The sequence below is a fragment of the Pongo pygmaeus genome, chromosome 8 (genome assembly GCF_028885625.2).
Source record: "Pongo pygmaeus isolate AG05252 chromosome 8, NHGRI_mPonPyg2-v2.0_pri, whole genome shotgun sequence".
NCBI classification, from domain to species: domain Eukaryota; kingdom Metazoa; phylum Chordata; class Mammalia; order Primates; family Hominidae; genus Pongo; species Pongo pygmaeus.
In genome coordinates, this window is record NC_072381.2 from 46,468,227 (window position 1) to 46,488,606 (window position 20,380).

Consider the following 20,380-nt stretch of genomic DNA (forward strand, 5'->3'; position numbering starts at 1 on the left):
ATTTCTCAGTTTCTAGAGTTCTATAAGTCTCAGATGCTCACTGTTTTCTGCATTGTGAACATGATTTTATCTATCAAAATAGCTTTATCTCAGATAATGTTTTATACAGATGAATAGGGTAGTAGTGTCTATAAAGAAACTGCATCGCTCACTTGTTCTCTGCCATCCTGCCTTTGTCTTATGACTTACAGGTTAAGAATGGTGTTTGGGGCATTGCCCCCTTATGCTTGGTTAATCTTACCCTCCTGCACACCAGCCCTTCCTGCCCCCTGACACATAGGCTGAGTCAGTGAGAAACCTCTTCTTTCCCTGCACCCTAAAAGGTCCTGTGTTGTGACAATAAAACCACAAGATTTTGAAGAAGCCTGCACCTCTGCAACCTCTGCATTGAACTGCATGAAGCACAGTCACTGGTCACGAGGCCTACAGTGGGCTGACTCTACATGAAGATGCACATCCAGAGATTCATTTTCCTTGCCTCTGGGTCTATGGAGTTATAAAGAAGGAAGTAATTAAGCATCTTGTTATTGAACGGTCAAAAGGGAAATAGCACTGAGTGAGTAACCTTAAGCAAGTCATGAAGCTGCATGAGAAGGGTTTACCACGTAGAAGAATGAGGGGTCCAGGCAGAAGACTCCAAGACAATAAAGAGATGAGGAAGTAGGCCGGGCACGGTGGCTCATGCCTGTATCCCAGCACTTTGGGAGGCCGAGGCGGGCAAATCATGAAGTCAGGAGATCGAGACCATCCTGGCTAACATAGTGAAACCCTGTCTCTACTAAAAATACAAAAACAAAATTAGCCAGGCGTGGTGGTGGGTGCCTGTAGTCCCAGCTACTCGGGAGGCTGAGGTGGGAGAATGGCATGAACCCGGCAGATGGAGCTTGCAGTGAGTCGAGATAGTGCCAGGGCACTCTAGCCTGGGTTACAGAGCAAGACTCCATCTCAAAAAAAAAAAAAAAAAAAAGAGATGAGGAAGTAATAAAAGGGAACTGAGTGACCCAGGAGGCCAGGGCTTTGAAACACACTCTTCACCGGCTGCCACTACATCTTGTCTGATGACGTGAACCACCACATTCAAAAAGTAACATATTATCTTCTTAATTTAGGTTCCTTTACTCAAAATGCTGTTTAAAATACCTTAGTTCATAAGTGCACAGGTTATTAAATATACATTGTTCTGACCTAATGAACTATGGATGAAAGCTGAAAATTAAGCCAATAACATAAATGGTTAGTATAGAAGTCACTGATTTAGAATAAGTTATGTTTTTAATCAGTGCGTTTAAATTTTCACTGGGTTGGTTTGGGGGTCATTAGAACATTTTGAAGGTATATACAGTTGTCCATTGGTGTCCGTGGGTGACTGGTTCCAGGACCCTCCTAAGATACCAACATTTGCAGATGCTCAAGTCCCTGACATCAAATAGCATTGTATTTGCATATAACCTATGCACATTCTCCTGTTACTTTAAATCACTTCTAGGTTACTTATAATGCCTGATGCAGTGTAAATGCCATGTAAATGCACAGTTGTTCTATTGTATTGTTTAGAAAATAATGACAAGAAAAAATCTGTCAGATACAATTTTAAAAAATATTTTTGATCCACAGTTAGTTGAATCCACAGAGATAGAACCTGCAGATACAGAGGGCCGACAATATATAGAACTAGAAACTCAGAATTTAAATTTTAGCTTTATTGTTGTTCAAAAGTTAATTAATACCATTAATATTATTGGCCACCTTGGTGACACTAACCATTCTCTTGGCCATTTTGTTCTGCCTAATTACCTCAAAACAAGAGGTTACAAATGACCACCATTTCATTTCATCTCAATGTGTGTCAGGAATTCAGGCAGGTCTCCCCTGGGTGATTCTTCCATTCCGGGTGGCATCACCTCAGCTCACTCAGTGGTAGTCAGCTAGTAGCTGGACTGGTATGGAGGGGTCAGGAGAGCTTCAGGTGCATGCTGGTGCCTTGACGGAGGCATCTGGAAGCCTGGATTTTGCTGAGTCCTTTTAGGTATTCCCAGGGACTCGCAAGGGGGACAAAAGGGGTCAACATTTACAAAATACTCAGGGCCCTGAAACTCCAAGGTGGAAAGAGTCAGTTTTCTTACAGCCCAGACCTGGAACTGTCATGGTGTCACTTCTTCCACACACAACTGGTCAAAGCTGTCACAGGCCAGCGTCAGAAATAGCCCCTGTCTCTTGATGGGAATGGTGATGGGAAAGAATCTGTGGTCATCTTTAATCTACCAAAGCCTGAGACCAAAGGGCCACACATACAAATGAAAAGTAAAAGCTCAAATCAAACTTGGAAAGCCTGAAGCCTGGTTTAATTCTAACAATATTACCAAAATAAACTAATCCTGCATTAAGTCAGCACTGAAATAAAAGATCTCTGCATTCCACTCAAGAACCTGAACTGTCACGAACAAATGCAACATGAATATTTAATGCTTTGTTTTTAGAAATAACAAATGAATTCAATCTTGGAATCCACTTGTCCTTCAATATTTATTTTACTATTCCTTTCTGCTTTTAGAAATTATTTGCAAGAGTTCTGTGTATGATCATCTATTTCCATAAAAGAAGAAAGTATCGGTATCCAACATGTCCAAAGCTATGATAAATTCTGATGTCAAATAAAGGACTAACATACTGAAGTACAGTAATGTCAAATGGTACCAATCAAAAAAATACGGAGGAAAAAATCTAGAGGTGCCTGCAACATTAGATACTCATATTAATTCATGAATTAATACAAAGGAGTTTTCATCACACCTGTGTCATATTTCTCTGCAGTTTCTAGCCTTGTTGCATGTTTTACTGAATTTCAGAGGAGCTAATGCTCTATTAAAAACAAGAAGGAAGACTTGAATGTAGAAACAAAAAATAGGATCTTTAATAAGATATTTACAGATATAACAAAATATATACATATCCACCCATATGACAAATAAATGAATTCAGTATCATCATCTTTCTATGTTTTATAATCAATTTTATTTTTGTTCAGAAAAGGTTAATCTCTCATTTTTATTCTACAATATATAATTGATGGCTAATTATTTAAAAAGTTATTGCTTATATGATATAATAAGGGGAACTCTGGGACAATAAAGACTGTATTTTCTGAGAAACAAAATATAAAGTATGTTGAAATTCATGCTCTGGATACTAAATATTGTTGAATATTTGAAAAGTCGGCTTGGTTATTTTTTGCCTAACTGAAAAGTCTGGAGGATTGAATGGCCAATTTGATTAAACCTTTTCCATAAAATTTGATTTCACCTCCTCAGTAAAATGAACAGGTGAAACAATACAAAATAAACATGGCTGCATAAGCAAGCACTTAATTAGTTACAGCTTATTTTCAAATGCATTCTTTAAATGTGAATCTTTATATGGTATCTCACATCAATATATATAAATATTATATCTTCAAACTAAGCACCACCCTTGGGTTACAGTGGAAAACACTATGATTCTATAAATAAGTGCTTACATGTATGTACTTTTTGATGGAATGTATTTATTTAATAAAATCTCATTAAGTTTATGTATTATATATTATATACTTATATATAAAGTTATATTTTTATTTTTTTCAGTGTGAACAAAATTTTAATATTGATTTCTGTTGTTTTAGACTTTCAGTCTTTTCAACATAAGAAAATAGCTGCACACATTTATTTTTTATTTTATTTTATTTTATTTTTTTGAGATGGAATCTCGCACTGTCACCCAGGCTGGAGTGCAGTGGCGCGATCTCAGCTAACTGCAAGCTCCGCCTCCTGGGTTCACACATTCTCCTCCCTCAGTCTCCTGAGTAGCTGGGACTACAGGCACCTGCCACCATGCCCGGCTAATTTTTTGTATTTTTAGTAGAGACAGGGTTTCACTGTGTTAGCCAGGATGGTCTTGATCTCCTGACCTTGTGATCCGCCCACCTCGGCCTCCCAAAGTGCTGGGATTACAGGTGCGAGCCACCACGCCCAGCCGAACATTTTAAGATTGTGTTTTATTTTAAAAAAATAGTTAAACACATAATTTAAAAAAAATTAAACACAATCTTAAAAGTGTTTGGCTGGTCCCGGTGGCTCATGTATCTAATCCCAGCACTTTGGGAGGCCAAGGCAGGTGAATCACGAGGTCAGGAGTTCAAGACCCACCTGGCCAACATGATGACACCCCATCTCTAGTAAACATACAAAAATTAGCCAGGCGTGGTGGTGTGCACCTGTATTCCCAGCTGCTTGAGAGCCTGAGGTAGAAGAATCACTTGAACCCGGGAGGTGGAGGTTGCAGTGAGCCGAGATTGTGCCACTGCACGCCAGCCTGGGTGACAGAGCGAGACTCTGTCTCAAAAAAAAAAAAAGTTAATGATGTTTGATCTTGGTGGTTCTAGTAATAAGTCCTGTCTTATTTTTTCACGTAGAATAAATTTTGTTTTTATGCTGGATTGCATTAAATCCAGTAGTTCTTAAACAATGTTACCAAATAACCATATAACTCCCAAATGCAGCAAAGGCGAACAGTCTTCATGGTGCACTTTCACCTCATGGACGTCAAAACTGCTCCTTTTGGATATTTTCCCACTTCGATGTGAAGTACATTGTTGGGGTTTCATTACGTGGCTTTTTAAAAGAAAAAATGGTTTTGATTTCTTCCACAGTTCATAGTTCTCAGTTGAGACTTTTTTTTTTGTAAATCATGTAGTTCAGTGATGTTTTGAAAAACAAAATGCTCCTCAGTAGATGAAATCTGTCAATGTAACTGTAATAAATAAGCACCTACAGGCTGGGTATGGTGGCTCACATCTGTAATCCCAGCACTTTGGGAGGGTTTTGGCCACATGTGGAGAACCAAGGAACATAATGAACCTGGTTGGTTGCTCCTAAGTTCAGTGGATAAAGTGATAAAATAAAATGATGAACTCAGGGATTCTATCTCCTGGCTTCAGAAACAGATACTAAGCCTCAAATCTGCTAAGATTGCCCTGAGTGAGAGTTTTATCTCCTGTAGAGAAAGAGCTGAAATTGTGCAAAAACAGACACAAGCTCTCATCATGCAAGTGGCTAACCTGCAATGAAAGGTGCATGCCCAGCTTCGCAGGTGTCTACTGTTAAAGTGAGGGCATTGATTGGAATAGATGGGACCCTGCAACTTAGAATGAGAACGTGTGGGAGGACCCTGATGAAGCTGGGGACACTGAGTTTGTAAACTCTGATGAAACTTCCTTGCCAGAAGAAACAGCTTCCCCTTCCCCAGTAGTGGCAACATCCCCTACCTGACCCATGCTGCCATCAGCCTTTCCACCTATGTCTTAGGAGATAAACCCTGTGCTGCCTGAGGCAACGGCGATGGCCTCCCCTGAGGCATTTGCCAGGCAGGATAATGTTGATTCTTCTCAGGAGCCACTCTCAACACCCATGTTTGCTTCTAGACTTATAACTAGACTAAAGTCAAGGTGGGCCCCTAGAGGTAAGGTTGAGAGTGTGACCCATGAGGAGGTGCTCTACACTCAAAAACAACTGCTTGAGTTTTCTAATTTATATAAACAGAAATCTAAAGAACAAGCATGGGAATGCATATTAAGGGTGTGGAATAATAGTGGAAGGAACATAGAGTTGGATCAGGCTGAATGTATTGATTTGGGCCCACTAAGTAGGGACTCTGCATTTAATGTTGCCGTTCAGGGAGTTAAAAAATATTCTAATAGTTTATTTGCTTGGTTAGCTAAAATATGGATTAAAAGATGGCCCACTGTGAGCAAGCTGGATATGCCTGATCTCCCTTAGTTTAATGTAGAGGAAGGGATCCCAAAGGCTTAGGGAGATTGGAATGGTGGGGTAGATTAGTCACTTTAGACCTACTTATCTCAGATGGGAGGGTCCAGAAGATACACCCTTGACCAATGCCTTGCAAAATAGATTTGTGAGGGCAGCATCTGCCTCTTCAAAGAACCCTGTAATTGCTCTTCTCTGTATGTCGGATCTAACAGTGGGAACCACAGTCACTCAATTACATAATTTAAATACAATGAGAATAATTGGATCCCAAGGTGGCAGGGCCAAGTGGCAGCACTCAATGGTCAAAGGTAAGGTGGGCATAGCTACCATAAAGCACAGCAGAGGCAAAGCGGCAATAAAAATAGTCTGACTCGTGTAGAGCTTTGGCATTGGCTAATTAATCACAGTGTTCCTAGTAGTGAAATTAATAGGAAGCCTACTTAATTTATACAAGCAGAAAACTTCTAGGTTGAATGGACAAAAGACTAATTTGAATTACAAAAACAGAGAATCACGGCCCCTCAATCAATTTCCAGACTTGAGCCTGTTTACAGACCCAGAACTCCTTGAATGAAGGGGAGGCCAGGTCACCTTGAAGAATTTCACTGCCAACAATTTATGCAGTGAATCTTTCTCGCATCCTTCCCCAAGGAGACCTCTGGCCTTTCACCAAAATGTCTGATCAGATCAGACATTTTGGGGTCTACTGTACATTAGCTCTGAGCCGACATTAATTCCAGTGGACCCAAAATGTCATTGTGGTTCTCCAGTTAACATAGAGGCTTATGGAGGTCAGGTAATTAATGGAGTTTTAGCCCAGGTCCAACTTACCATGGGTCCAGTGGGTTCCTGGACTCATCCTGTGGTCATTTCCCCAGTGCCAGAATGCAAAATTGGCATGGACAAACTTAGCAGCTGGCAGAACCCCCACATTGGCTCCCTGACTGGTTGGGTTGTAGGAGATCATCAGAGTGGTGGGAGAAGCTATAGGGAAGGGAGGAGGCCTTCTGAAAGGTCGGAAGGCTCTGCATAGCTTCGGGGGAGAATAAGCTAAAAGCAGCTGTTGTCTTACCCTGAGGCAGAGGGTGAGGAATAGGTACGAGGAAGTGTAGGGGAATTTATCATAAACAGACTTATTTACTTATGTTAACCAGGAACCAACCTTTGATCATCCACCAAGAGACTGCTCCCTGAATGGGGGGAAAATAATATTAATTACTCACAAATTGTGTTGGCTCCAGGCTTTTGGCATTATGTCTGTACTGAATAAAAGCAAGCAGCTCCAGTTTATCAAGACTGCTCTTTTTTTTTTTTTTTTTTTTTGAGAGGGAGTCTTGTTCTGTCCCCAAGGCTGGAGTGCAGTGGCATGATCTCGGCTCACTGCAAGCTCCACCTCCCAGGTTCACACCATTCTCCTGCCTCAGCCTCCCAAATAGCTGGGACTACAGGCGCCCGCCACCACGCCCGGCTAATTTTTTTGTATTTTTAGTAGAGACGGGGTTTCACTGTGTTAGCCAGGATGGTCTCGATCTCCTGACCTAGTGATCTGCCTGCCTCGGCCTCCCCAAAGTGCTGGGATTACAGGCGTGAGCCACGGGACCCAGCCGTGACTGCTCTTTCTTTGGCCCTGAGTGCTGGGCAGTCCCCTAGCTGCTCTTACACTGCATACTTGTGTCCGAGTACTCCTTTCATCTGTCACTCGGCCAGGGCCTGTGGGATGGACCCAGCATAGGGTGAGGGCTATTATGTTGAGAAAGGCCAAATGGAAGCCATTAGAGCTGCCTCTACCTAGAAACATAGTAAATCAAAAAGTGTCAAATCCCTGGAGGGATTGCAGAGATTAGTGCCACCAGCAAGATCTTGGAAAATGCAGGGGTGGGGATCCTCACCACATCCCCGTTCAACTCTCCCATTTGGCCTGTGCAGAAGACAGATGGACCTTGGAGAATAACAGTGGATTATCATAAGCTTAACCAAGTGGTGATGCCAATTTCAGCTGCTGTACCAGATGTGGTTTCATTGCTTGAGATAATTTAACACATCTCCTGGTACCTGGTATGCAGCCATTGACTTGGCAAATGCCTTTTTCTCCATTCCTGTCCATAAGGTCCACCAGAAGCAATTTGCCTTCAGCTTGTAAGGCCAGTAATATACTTTTATTATCCTACCTCAGGAGTATGTCAGCTCTCCAGCTTTGTGTCATAATCTTATTCAGAGAGACTTTGATCACTTTTTGCTTCCACAAAATATCACACTGGCCCATTACATTGATGACATAATGTGATTCATCCAGTGAACAAGAAGTAGCAAACACACTGGACTTATTGGTGAGACATTTGCATGCCAGAGTATGGGAAATAAATCTGACTAAAATTCAGAGAGCTTCTACCTCAGTAAAATTTCTAGGGGTTCAGTGATGTGGGGCCTGTAGAGATATGCCTTCTAAGGTGAAGGATAAATTGCTGCATTTGGCCCCTCCTACAACGAAGAAGGAGGCACAATCCCTAGAGGGCCTGTTTGAATTTTGGATGCAACACATTCCTTATTTGGGTGTGTTACTCAAGCCCATTTATTGAGTGACCCGAAAGGCTGCTAGTTTTGAGTGGGGTACACAACAGAAAGCTCTGCAACAGGTTCAGGCTGCTGTGCAAACTGTTCTGCCACTCGGGCCATATGACCTAGCAGATCCAATGGTGCTTGAGGTGTCAGTGGCAGATAGGGATGTTGTTTGGAGCCTTTGGCAGGCCCCCATAGGTGAATCACGATGGAGGCCTCTAGGATTTGGAGCAAGGCCCTGCTATCTTCTGGAGATAACTACTCTCCTTTTGAGAGACAGCTCTTGGCCTGTTACTAGGCTTTGGGGAAAACTCAACGTTTCACTATGGGTCATGAAGTCACCATGCAACCTGAACTGCCTATCATGAACTGGGTGCTTTCTGACCAATCTAGCCATAAAGTGGGTCATGCACAGTGGCATTTCATCATCAAATGGAAGTAGTATATATGTGACTGGGCTCAAGCAGGTCCTGAAGTCAGAAGTAAGTTTCATGAAGTGGCTCAAATGCCCATGGTCTCCATTCCTGCCACCCTGCCTTCTCTCCCCCAGCCTGATGGCCTTACACAGAGTTCACTATTATCAGTTGACAGAGGAAGAGAAGATCAGGGCCTGGTTCACAGATGGTTCTGCACGACATGCAGGCACCACCCAGAAGTGGACAGCTACAGCACTACAGCCACTTTGTAGGACATACATCCCTGAAGGACAGTGGTGAAGGGAAATCTTCCCAGTGGGCAGAACTTTGAACAGTGCACCTGGTTGTGCACTTTGCATGGAAGGAGAAATGGCCAGATGTGTGATTATATACTGATTCATGGGCTGTAGCCAATGGTTTGGCTGGATGGTCAGGGACTTGGAAGAAGTATGATTGGAAAATTGATGACAAAGAAATTTGGGGAAGAGATACGTGGATGAACCTCTCTGAGTGGTCAAAAACTGTAAAGACATTTGTATCACATGTGAGTGCTCACCAGTGCATGACTTCAGCAGAGGAGGATTTTAATAATCAAGTCGATAGGACGACCCGTTCTGTGGACACCACTCAGCCTCTTTCCCCAGCCACCTCTGTCATCACCCAATGGGCTCATGAAGAAAGTGGTCATGGTGGCAGGGATGAGGGGATTCTTGGGCTCAGCAACATGGACTTCCATTTACCAAGGCTGATCTGGCTATGGCCACTGCTGAGTGCCCAGTTTGCCAGCAGCAGAGACCAACACTGAGCCCTTGATATGGCACAATTCCTCGGGTGATCATCCAGCTACCTGGTGGCGGGTTGATTATATTGGACCTCTTCCATCATGGAATGGGCAGAGGTTTGTCCTCATTGGAATAGACACTTACTCCAGATATGGGTTTGCCTATCTTGCACGCAATGCTTCTGCCAAGACTACCATCTGTGGACTCAGAATGCTTTACCCATCATCACAGTATTCCACACAGCATTGCCTCTGACCAAGGCACTCACTTCATGGATAAAGAAGTGTGGCAGTGGGCTAATGCTCATGGAACTCACTGATCTAACCATGTTCCCCATCATCCTGAAATAGCTGGATTAATAGAATGGTGGAATGGCCTTTTTAAGTCACAATTACAACTCCAACTAGGTGACAATGCTTTGCAGGGCTAGGGCAAAGTTCTCCAGAAGGCCGTGTATGCCCTGAATCAGTGTGCAATATATGGTACTGTTTCTCCCATAGCTAGGATTCATGGGTTCAGAAATCAAGGGGTGGAAGAGGAAGTGGCACCACTCACCATCACCCCTAGTGATCCACTAGCAAAATTTTTGTTTCCTGTTCCCACAACATTACGTTCTGCTGGCCTAGAGGTCATAGTTCCAAAGGGAGGAACGCTGCTACCAGGAGACACAACAACGATCCCATTAAACTGGAAGTTAAGATTGCCACCTGAACACTTTGGGCTCCTCCTACCTTTAAGTCAACAGGCTAAGAAGGGAGTTACAGGCCGGGCACGGTGGCTCATGCCTGTAATCTCAGCACTTTGGGAGGCCGAAGTGGGTGGATCACGAGGTCAGGAGATCGAGACCATCTTGGCTAACATGGTGAAACCTTGTCTCTACTAAAAATACAAAAAATTAGCCAGTAGCCAGGCATGCTGGTGGGCACCTGTAGTCCCAGCTACTCAGGAGGCTGAGGCCAGAGAATGGCGTGAACCTGGGAGGCAGAGGTTGCAGTGAGCCGAGATCGTGCCACTGCACTCCAGCCTGGGCGGATTGACCTGGACTATCAAGATGAAATCAGTCTACTACTGCACAGGAAGAGTATGCATGGAATACAGGAGATCCATTAGGGCGTCTCATAGTATTACCATGCCCTGTGATTAAGGTCAATGGGAAACTACAAAAGCCCAATCCAGACAGGAATACAAATGACCCAGACCCTTCAGGAATGAAGGTTTGTGTCACTCTACAAGGAAAAAATTCACGATCTGCTGAGATGCTTGCTGATGTCAAAGGGAATACAGAATGGGTAACAGAAGAAGGTAGTTATAAATACCAGCTGTGATCACGTGACTAGCTGCAGAAATAAGGACTATAATTGTCATGAGTATTTCCTCCTTCTTTTGTTAAACACGTTTGTGCATGTATACACTTGTACTAAGAAAATAACTTCATTTTATTTCTTTTCTCCTTTATCATGTGACATAAGATTTATTGACTTCACATCAGCATTTGAGTATTTTATGTAATAGTATTTGGGTTGGGGACTGGTACGTTTCCGGTTGTACGAAGGATAGTTGTGTTATGTTAGGTGTAATTATGACCTTATTGTTGTCTTTATTTGAAGATTATGTATGATCTCAGGAGATGTGTATGGGTTCAAGTTGACAAGGGTTGTACTTGTGATCATTAACACTGAGTGTCAACTTGATTGGATTGAATGATACAAAGTATTTGATCCTGGGTGTGTGTGTCGGTGAGGGTGGTGCCAAAGGAGATTAACATTTGAGTCAGTGGGCTGGGAAAGGTAGACCCACCCTTAATCTGGGCGGGCACAATCTAACCAGCTGCCAGCACGGCTAGAATATAAGCAGGCAGAAAAATATGAAAATGAAGACTGGCCTAGCCTCCCAGTCTACATTTTTCTCCCATGCTGGATACTTCCTGCCCTCGAACATTGACCTCCAAGTTCTTCAGTGTTGGAACTTGGACTGGCTCTCCTTGCTCCTTAGCCTGCAGATGGCCTATTGTGGGACCTTGTGTTTGTGTGAGGTAATACTTAATAAACTCCCCTTTATATGTATATATTTATTCCATTAGTTCTGTCCCTCTAGAGAACCCTGACTAATACAATATTCTTCAAATTTGCTTGTAAGTATTAACTTTACTAGAGGCAACAAGTCTACACAGCAGCAAAGTGAGATATATTGTTTTTCTTCTGTAAACTATTGGTAGGCACAGGAAGGCAATCTACCACAATGCCAAGACCTTCTATCCTCAACAAATAAGCTACACGTTCCCTTACATGTCTAGTTCTACAGAAAATTGAGGATACATTCCATATCAAATTTCTTTTGAACAAAACTTGGGCCATTGTTTCAAGGTCCAGAGAAAACTCAGAAAAATACTCACTCTGTTTTGATTATGGGCTTCTGTCTGTGAAGAACCAGAATCACTGGAGTTAATCAAATATGTTCGACCATTATGACGTCGTTTTTCAGGCAGGTGGCCTGCACAAGCCATTTCATTTTCTTCATTTGCCATGTCACAGAGCCCACCTCTATGGGACTGTTGTTTTTCTGTAACACAAATTTGGAAAGGGATGATAAACCTTCTTTCTCTCATAGATCACTTTACAGAGTTTATCTGGGCTTTTCACAGCTTCTCCAACGGTTCTATTTATGTAAGCAGACAACTGTTTTGGAGATTTCTTAACCTCCTTCATGTTCTTATTAGTCAAATTATCTTTTTTTTTTCTAGAAAGGTCAATAAAATGATCCTCAATATTATTACAAAAGTTCCATTTTTTTTTTTTAACATTGTGGGTCCCAGATTCCATAATCTCTTAAGTACTGGTGCTTCATGGTACCTGGTGCCTGAGCCCAGGCTGGCGCTAAAGATCTGTGCCCGGCAGACAGCCTAGAATGTCCTTGGGCTCCTGGGTGCAGTCCTACTCAGGGCCATTCAGCGCATCCACCAGTATATTTTTAAATAATTGCATATGTTCACAAGTGTTAAATGTGTGTTTCTGAAGTATTTTATTTGATATCACTCTAGGCTCACTCACCACTTAGGTTTATTAGAAGTCATAAGGGTGTGAAGTTTATATGAATAGTTTTGTTGTTGGTTGGTGGTTGTTTGTTTGTTTGTTTGTTTTTGAGACGGAGTCTTGCTCTGTCACCCAGGCTGGAGTGCAGTGGCACAATCTTGCTCACTCCAAACTCTGCCTCCTGGGTTCAAGCAATTCTCCTGCCTCAGCCTCTGGAGTAGCTGGGATTACAGATGCCTGCCACCACATCTGGCTAATTTTTGTATTTTTAGTAGAGATGGGATTTCACCTTGTTGGTCAGGCTGGTCTTGAACTCCTGACCTCAAGCAATCCACCCACCTCAGGCTCCCAAAGGGCTGGGATTACAGGCATGAGGCACTGCGCCCGGCCAAATAGCTGTTTTTAGGATGGAAATTTCATGTCTTCATTGGTATCTTCACAGATTTACTTTGCATAGTGCATTTTGAAATCTGTCTTTTATTTTATGATCAAAATATATACTTATACATATTGGGAACATATCTTTTAGGTTGCTGCAAAAGTAATTGTGGTTTTTGCCATTAACTTTTGCACCAGAAGATAAAGACCTATTTGCAATGCTTGTTAGTAAATCAGAATTGAATAAAGCACATTTTTGAAGTCATAGAAGCTTGAAAAACTGTGCCTCTCTTGATCCATAGACTGCATTCATCTGTACCTATAGGACTTTATTTTCCTTGATTCTTATAATAATTTGAATTCATTATTCATCTGTTTAAATAAGTATCCTCATTAGAATTACCTATGTTGAAATTTGCAGTGGTTTACTTTCTCTTTCCAGTGTAAAGAAAAGAAAGATAGCTCCGTTAGTACAAAATTCAATATGGGTCAATTGTGAAAAATGACTGTCTTGAAAACTGATTTCCTCTTATACCATTAATAAGCATAGAGTGTCTATAAAGTTTAGTACAATTCTGCTGCACACCTATAATACAGTTTTGAACCTCTCTTCTAGAAATATATCAACCACCAGGACACAGACCTAGAGATTTTTTGGGAGCAGTGTAACTTTTAGGAAAGATGTAAGAAATGGGAGAAGGGAGAACCCAAGGGGAGATAGTTGTTGGTCATGTGGAGGTTTCCATTTGCTGTGTGAAGCTCTTAGTGATAGAGTCAGGTTCAAAGTCTCGGAATAATGTTGTGGCTCTCTTTAAGGTAGGGTTATCCCCACAGTAGGAATGAAAATGGAGCAGTTCACATAACTGCTATCACTTAACTAGAGTCCCATGCTGAGGAGTGATACAGTCATCCTTGCAGGGCAGGCCCATTCTCTTTCTACTGTATTACCTGGAAGAAGTAGCCAAGCAAGATGTGAAATATACTCCCCCTGGGAGCAAGAAAACTCAGAGTCCAGGTCAGTGCCAGAATCATGATGTAATTTTTTTCAAGTTACTTATTTTCTCTAAGACTGTTTCATCATCAGGATATCATACTCACCTTGTCCTGCTTTTTTCACATGTATCTTGTTGAAATAGAATGATAAACATGTGCAATCACTCTGAAAAGTGCTGGAAAAATAATATGATATGCAATATTTATTTTATAATTTGTCTTTTATTATAAAATATTAAACTTAAATATATGTTATATAACAGAATAATATGACTTAAAATAGCTAATATTTATTCAGGTATTACTATATTCCAGGTGTTATTTTAAGACTTTACATAAATTAACTCATTTTTTTCAATCAATACCTTGAAACAGAAATAGTTACTACTATTTGCAATTTTATAGAGCACAGAGTAACTTGACCAAGGTCACACAGCTAGGAATTCCTAAAACTGGGAAGTGAAAACCAGAATATATTGTTTTAAACATTGTGTAATAAATAAGAAAAGGTACAAATTCCTGATACAATTCTTTTTTTTTTTTTTTTTTGAGACAGAGTCTCACTCTGTCACCCAGGCTGGAGTGCAGTGGTGCCATCTTGACTCACTGCAAGCTCCACCTCCCAGATTCACACCATTCTCCTGCTTAGCCTCCCGAGTAGCTGGGACTACAGGCACCCGCCACCACGCCTGGCTAATTTCTTTGTATTTTTAGTAGAGACGGGGTTTCACCATGTTAGCCAGGATGGTCTCCATTCCTGACCTCATGATCCACCTACCTCAGCCTCCCAAAGTGCTGGGATTACAGGTGTTAGCCACCGCGCCCCACCAATTCCTGGTATAATTCTTTATATAGTACATGTGCTCAAATATCTGTTCACCTTCCATTAAATTAGGATGATAAATGTGTTATAATGCTTCTAGAACATTGATTACTAACACTGTTTATTTTAACATTTAATCTGAATCACATGGGCAGGGCAGGAGACATGGCAAACTTCTTTTCCTTATTAAAGTCAAATCTCATTACAAAAAGAAACATTATGAAATATAGGTGTAAAACTACATTACTTTAAAATAATAAAAATGTATATTTATTAACAGTAAAAGATGTCATCCTTGATTTTTTTTTTGGAAACAGAGTCTCGCTCTGTCATGCAGGCTGGAGTGCAGTGGAGCAATCTCGGCTCACTGGCCCATTGCAACCTCCGCCTCCCAAGTTCAAGCAATTCTACTGCCTCAGCCTCCCAAGTAGCTGGGACTACAGGTGCATGCTACCACGTTGGGCAATGTTTTGTATTTTAGTAGAGGTGGGGTTTTACCATGTTGCCCAGGCTGGTCTCGAACTCCTAAGCTCAGGCAATCTGCCCACCTTGGCCTCCCAAAATGCTAGGATTACAGGTGTGAGCCACCATGCCTGGCCCCTTGAAGTTTTTTAACATCATACTACATATGCAAAAAACTATTTACTTTTACAATAGTTTTTCTTTGGGGATGGCCATCAAGATTTTATTTAGTTTCAGCAAATATTTGTTGAATGTTGATGGCACCAGGAACAGTTCTAAGTATTGCTGGTGAAGAGGTGATTAAGATAAATCCCTTCTAATAAGATCTAGTCTAGTCAGAGAATCAGGAACAAGTCATTTAATATCATGTTGTTATTGCTGAATGGAAAGAGCCCATATATGTGGCTATTCATTCAGTTTTTTTTTTGTTTGTTTTTGTTTTTTGTTTTGTGTTGGGAGCAGGCCCCCCAAAATCTGGCCATAAGCTGGCCCCAAAACTGGCCATAAACAAAATCTCTGCAGCACTGTAACATGTTCATAATGGCCATAACGCCCACACTGGAAGATTGTGGGTTTATGGGAATGAGGACAAGGAACACCTGGCCTGCCCAGGGCAGAAAACCACTTAAAGGCACTCTTAAGCCACAAACAATAGCATGAGCAATCTGTGCCTTAAGGACATGCTCCTGCTGCAGTTAACTAGCCCAACCTATTCCTTTAATTTGGTCCATCCCTTCATTTCCCATAAGGGATAATTTTAGTTAATTTAATATCTATAGAAACAATACTAATGACTGGTTTGCTGTTAATAAATATATGGGTAAATCTCTGTTCGGGGCTCTCAGCTCTGAAGGCTGTGAGACCCCTGATTTCCCACTTCACACCTCTATATTTCTGTGTGTGTGTCTTTAATTCCTCTAGTGCCACTGGGTTAGGGTCTCCCCAGCCGAGCTGGTCTCATCAGTTTTGTTTTTTTTTTTTTTGTTTTTTGAGTCAGAGTCTTGCTCTGTCACCCAGGCTGGAGTTCAGTGGCATGATCTCAGCTCACTGCAACCTCTGACTCCTGGGTTCAAACAATTCCCCTGCTTCAGCCTCCGGAATAGCTAGGGTTACAGGTGCACGCCACCACGCCTGGCTAATTTTTGTATTTTCAGTAGAAATGGAGTTTCGCCATATGCTAGGCTGGTCTCAAACTCCTGACCTCAGGTGATCTACCTGCCTCAGCCTCCCAAAGTGCTGGGATTACAGGTGTGAGCCACTGCACCTGGCCTTCCTTCCTTTTTTAAGCAAGTGGTAGCAGAAAGAGTCTAGAATCTTGAGTAGATTTCCCCACTAGTCTCTGACATTTCACAAAAATGTTATTGCATGGCCACTCAAAGAAAGTGTTTTGATTATTCATATAATTTCACAGTGCCTGAGACAGCTCTGCTTAGCCCCTTTTTCTGAGGTGTGACATGCCATCTGTTGAAGTGAGAATAGGAACCCTCCTTTCCTTCAAGCTGTTGTCCTGCACACAGAACAAGTGAAAGATACTGGAAAACCCCTGTTGGATTCTAAAGTTCTTTTGACATTAGCTTGAAAATAAAAAAGAATCAGGAAATATTTTCTTTCTGGGTTAGAGCCAATGATTCTTGGCCAGAAATAACTGTGTAGAGTTCAGTTTGGCTGGATCCATGAGACCAGGCCTTCAGGGGAGGTCCTGGAGTAGTGGAGCATGGTGAGTCCAGCACCTCTCATCTGTGTGCACCCACTTGGAGGAGACCTGGGGGAGGCTGTCACCTTGAACTGAATCCAGCTTAGAAGAGGGGACCTAGCTTGGGGAGAATTTCCTCTCTAAGCCCAATGGGCAAGGCCTAGGAGCTGTAGCCTTCCTATCAGTTTATCAGAAAACCCTGGTAGATGTCAGCACATTTTAAAAAAACACTTAAGTCCATTGTTTCCTTTTTGAGGGGGAAAAAAGTGCTAAAGAATGTTAAGCTCTTTTAGCAGCACTCTTACTCATAGTCAGATTAAATTTCTCTTCCCTTCATAGAGTCCCTGAGGCATCATTATAATGAAAAAGTAGGCATCAGAAAAACACTTACCCAGTTGTGTCAGAGAAAAAGTCACTTTGGGGATGACACATGTAAAAATCTCTACACATTTTATTCTAATTACAGCTCTGCAAGCCATTCTCATCTCCAGTGGATACTAGTGAACTACTGCTCCCTGAAGATCATGACCTTGGGCACCAGTCAGGGTTTGCCATCAAAAACAAGACTAAAATAACACTAATGGCTGCTTTCAGAAGGTCTGAGAATGAGAGCTGGAGAAGTTCTCCTCTCTAGTCCCCCTAAATGGATTTACTCATGAGTTTACACACTAGACTTTCTCTGCCATTTATCCTTAGGTTTTGCCAACCTCTCCCTTTTTGGCCTAGTCATTCTTTGTGTTTCTCATTCATTCCAGACTGTTCTCTTTTTTTCTTTCTTCCTGTCTCAGCCAGCACAGGAGATAAAGGTTAACAGGGTTTTGAGTGTAACCTGTGGGGGAAAATGCTATTGTTTAATTCTAGTTTCTAGGGACTACCTCCCTCAGTAGATTTTCATCTTCAATAGAATTAAGACTGTCATGCTTGCCAGTGTTTCCTTTGAGCCAGGACCAGTATTTGGCATGCATTAGGCTGTTGTTAAATGATTAAGTAAATTACTTCTGTGAAAAATAAAATGTCATTCAGTTTTCTTCTACTCTTGCCATAGAGTTACTTACCTTTCTTTCTATTCAAACCTCATAGCATGTTACTCCTTTTTCTTATGTTTTCATACAATGCCCTTACTTGTTTTGATGTTCCTTAGCCTATCTTATTTTTGCATTTCCTAAGAGTATTCCTGTGGCAGCACATTTCATAACCACTATTTGATTTGTAAATTTATCTTTGTAGACCGTCTTCCACTCCCAGATGATTACATGAGCAAGTAGCTTGGTTGTAGGCTTGCTCTTTAGACTACATTGCTGTAGATAGAGATGAGAACTGAACTGAGGTTAATACTTCTTTAACATAGTGCCATCTAGGAAAGGACCAGCATCCATGGGAATCAGCATTGACACATGCAGTGAGGGTTTGGGGGACATCACTACGGTTCATAATGTTGTCACAAAATTGCTGGACAGTGACATATTTTATTTTAGAACACTTTTTAATTTTTCAATGAACTTCCTTTTAGATTTAGAGTTTGGTTTTTAGATCAACTCTGTGTAGTAGCTATAATAGGTCCAAACATTCTCATTTCCTAGATAAAGATACTGAATATAAAGATATAAGTGCACCTCCTCTATATGGGCACCTGTTACATTGTCTTACACATAGTTAAGGGTTTATTCATTTTATCAATAAACATTGATTTAGTTTCTATTGCCATAGCAGGTACATTGCTAGGTGTTGGGCACAAAAAGAACAATATAGACAATAATAAAAAAAAATCACCTACTCTAAAGTGATCAGTCTATTAGGGAATTAATAACAATAATGGTGTCATAAGACTGTGTTTCAAACTATTATTAATTACATTGGTAGTGGAATAATGTGTCTGTTTAGAAAAATCCTAAAGATTTTGTTGTAAGGTAACAACTCACAGCAAAAACCCATGTGGAAAGCTGAGAGAATGGTAGACAGAATTATTTTATTTGCTCTGTATGACTTTCAAAGACCTATGGAACTGATTATTTAAACAAATTCTAAAAGAGCATGTTTTGAAAGCCTGAGATGCTTGTTAGAATCAATTATTCTTTCTCCTTCTAATGAACAAAGCAGGCGCTAAATAGAAGAATGCTAGTATTCTTCTGTGCTCTATTGTCTCAGGTCCCTGGTGGCGGGGGGGGTCCCCAGTTACACAGCAGTCCCTCCACACATGAAAGATGCACTTAGTTCTTATGTCAGAGCCCCCACTCTCCTGCCTGCCGTATAGGCTGTCCTGCATACTTACAGCCATTTGTCACTCATCTCATATCTTTCCAATAGTGAATTTTTAAGTGGGGAATGGAGTCCAGGAAGAACACCATGAACCTCAACAAGGGAAGAATATGGTCTGGATGATATCATAATTATGTCTCAATCTCCCTCAGTCTACCATACAACTCCTGGCGAGGCTTCTAGAATATTCCATCACCTCAGCTTGTTAGCCCATGTGATACAGAGATATTGCTCACTGTCCAAATGGTCACCCATAATGTAAAGCTGAGCCATAAAGAAGGGACATCACCCACAGGGATAAAGAGGGTACATGCAGGAAAAATCATCCTAATTTTCATCATGTTCCATGTTGCTCCATTTTATTGGAGTAGTTTATTTTTCTTTTATCTGTGCTCCAAAAATTATCAGGCCTCTCATCGACCCAAAGTGGCCTAGATTTGTTCTTATTTCTTTGACTGACTATCTCACAAAGTGATCTGACCCTTTAGAAAACCATTTGTCACTTGTTTAAGAAAATCAAGAAAGCTAGCTCCATCTCCTGATAAAATGCCATGGTACAATTATTTCATTGCCTGGGAAAGTGATTGAATCCCATAATAGAAGAACTAGCATCCACTTTTTAAAGAACTGGGCTGATGTTTTGAAAAGGTCAATTCTCTTCTGTGGAAAACTGCAAAAAAATACCCAAATTCACATCTCACTTCACCTAGAGTCAGAACATCTCTGCCAGAAAAACCCAGACTGCAGAGCATCCAAGTGAAAGTGGGATCAGGACCAGGAAAACTGTTACAGCTCTGCCATGAAGCCATGGTGAGCATGATTCCTGTGAGTCATTAAACCAAATAATCTTAATAGAATCTTCTGTAGATGTTCTCTAGTAGAAGTTTTTTTATTTTGCAGTCCACTTCTATATATGTTTCTAACTTCTTTTCAGATCTATTGTTTGATGTAGGTAGACTAGATATGAGGATAGTAAATTGCCAGGCAAGGAAACTGAGCTGATTTGCTCAGTTCAGATTATAGCAGGACCAGGACCACTGCTTTCTTTCCAGGCAGTGTGTGTGTGTGTGTGTGTGTGTGTGTGTGTGTGTTTTCCACTTAGACCAATTGGAGCCAGGAAGCTGACATATGCCAAACTGCTGTCCCTTTTGGTAAATATACAAAGTTGTCTTGGCCGAGGCGGGTGGATCA

At 41.4% G+C, this 20,380-nt stretch overlaps 1 long non-coding RNA gene and 1 pseudogene across 2 annotated transcripts in view; one reads left to right on the forward strand and one right to left on the reverse strand.

Moving 5' to 3' along the window:
* Positions 1-3,568, forward strand: part of LOC129006317 (uncharacterized) — a 101,811-nt gene extending 98,243 nt beyond the window's left edge. Inside the window, exons 10-11 of one of the 2 annotated variants that reach the window (XR_008491969.2) lie at positions 324-556; positions 2,552-3,568. This is a non-coding gene — a long non-coding RNA (uncharacterized LOC129006317). Of the gene's footprint in view, positions 1-323 lie in introns of both variants that reach the window. The other variant, XR_010127411.1, reaches the window with a different exon arrangement.
* Positions 3,569-6,096: 2,528 nt separating this feature from the next.
* On the reverse strand, positions 6,097-12,374 carry LOC129045000 (KATNB1-like protein 1; annotated as a pseudogene).
* Between the last annotated feature and the right edge of the window lie 8,006 nt (positions 12,375-20,380).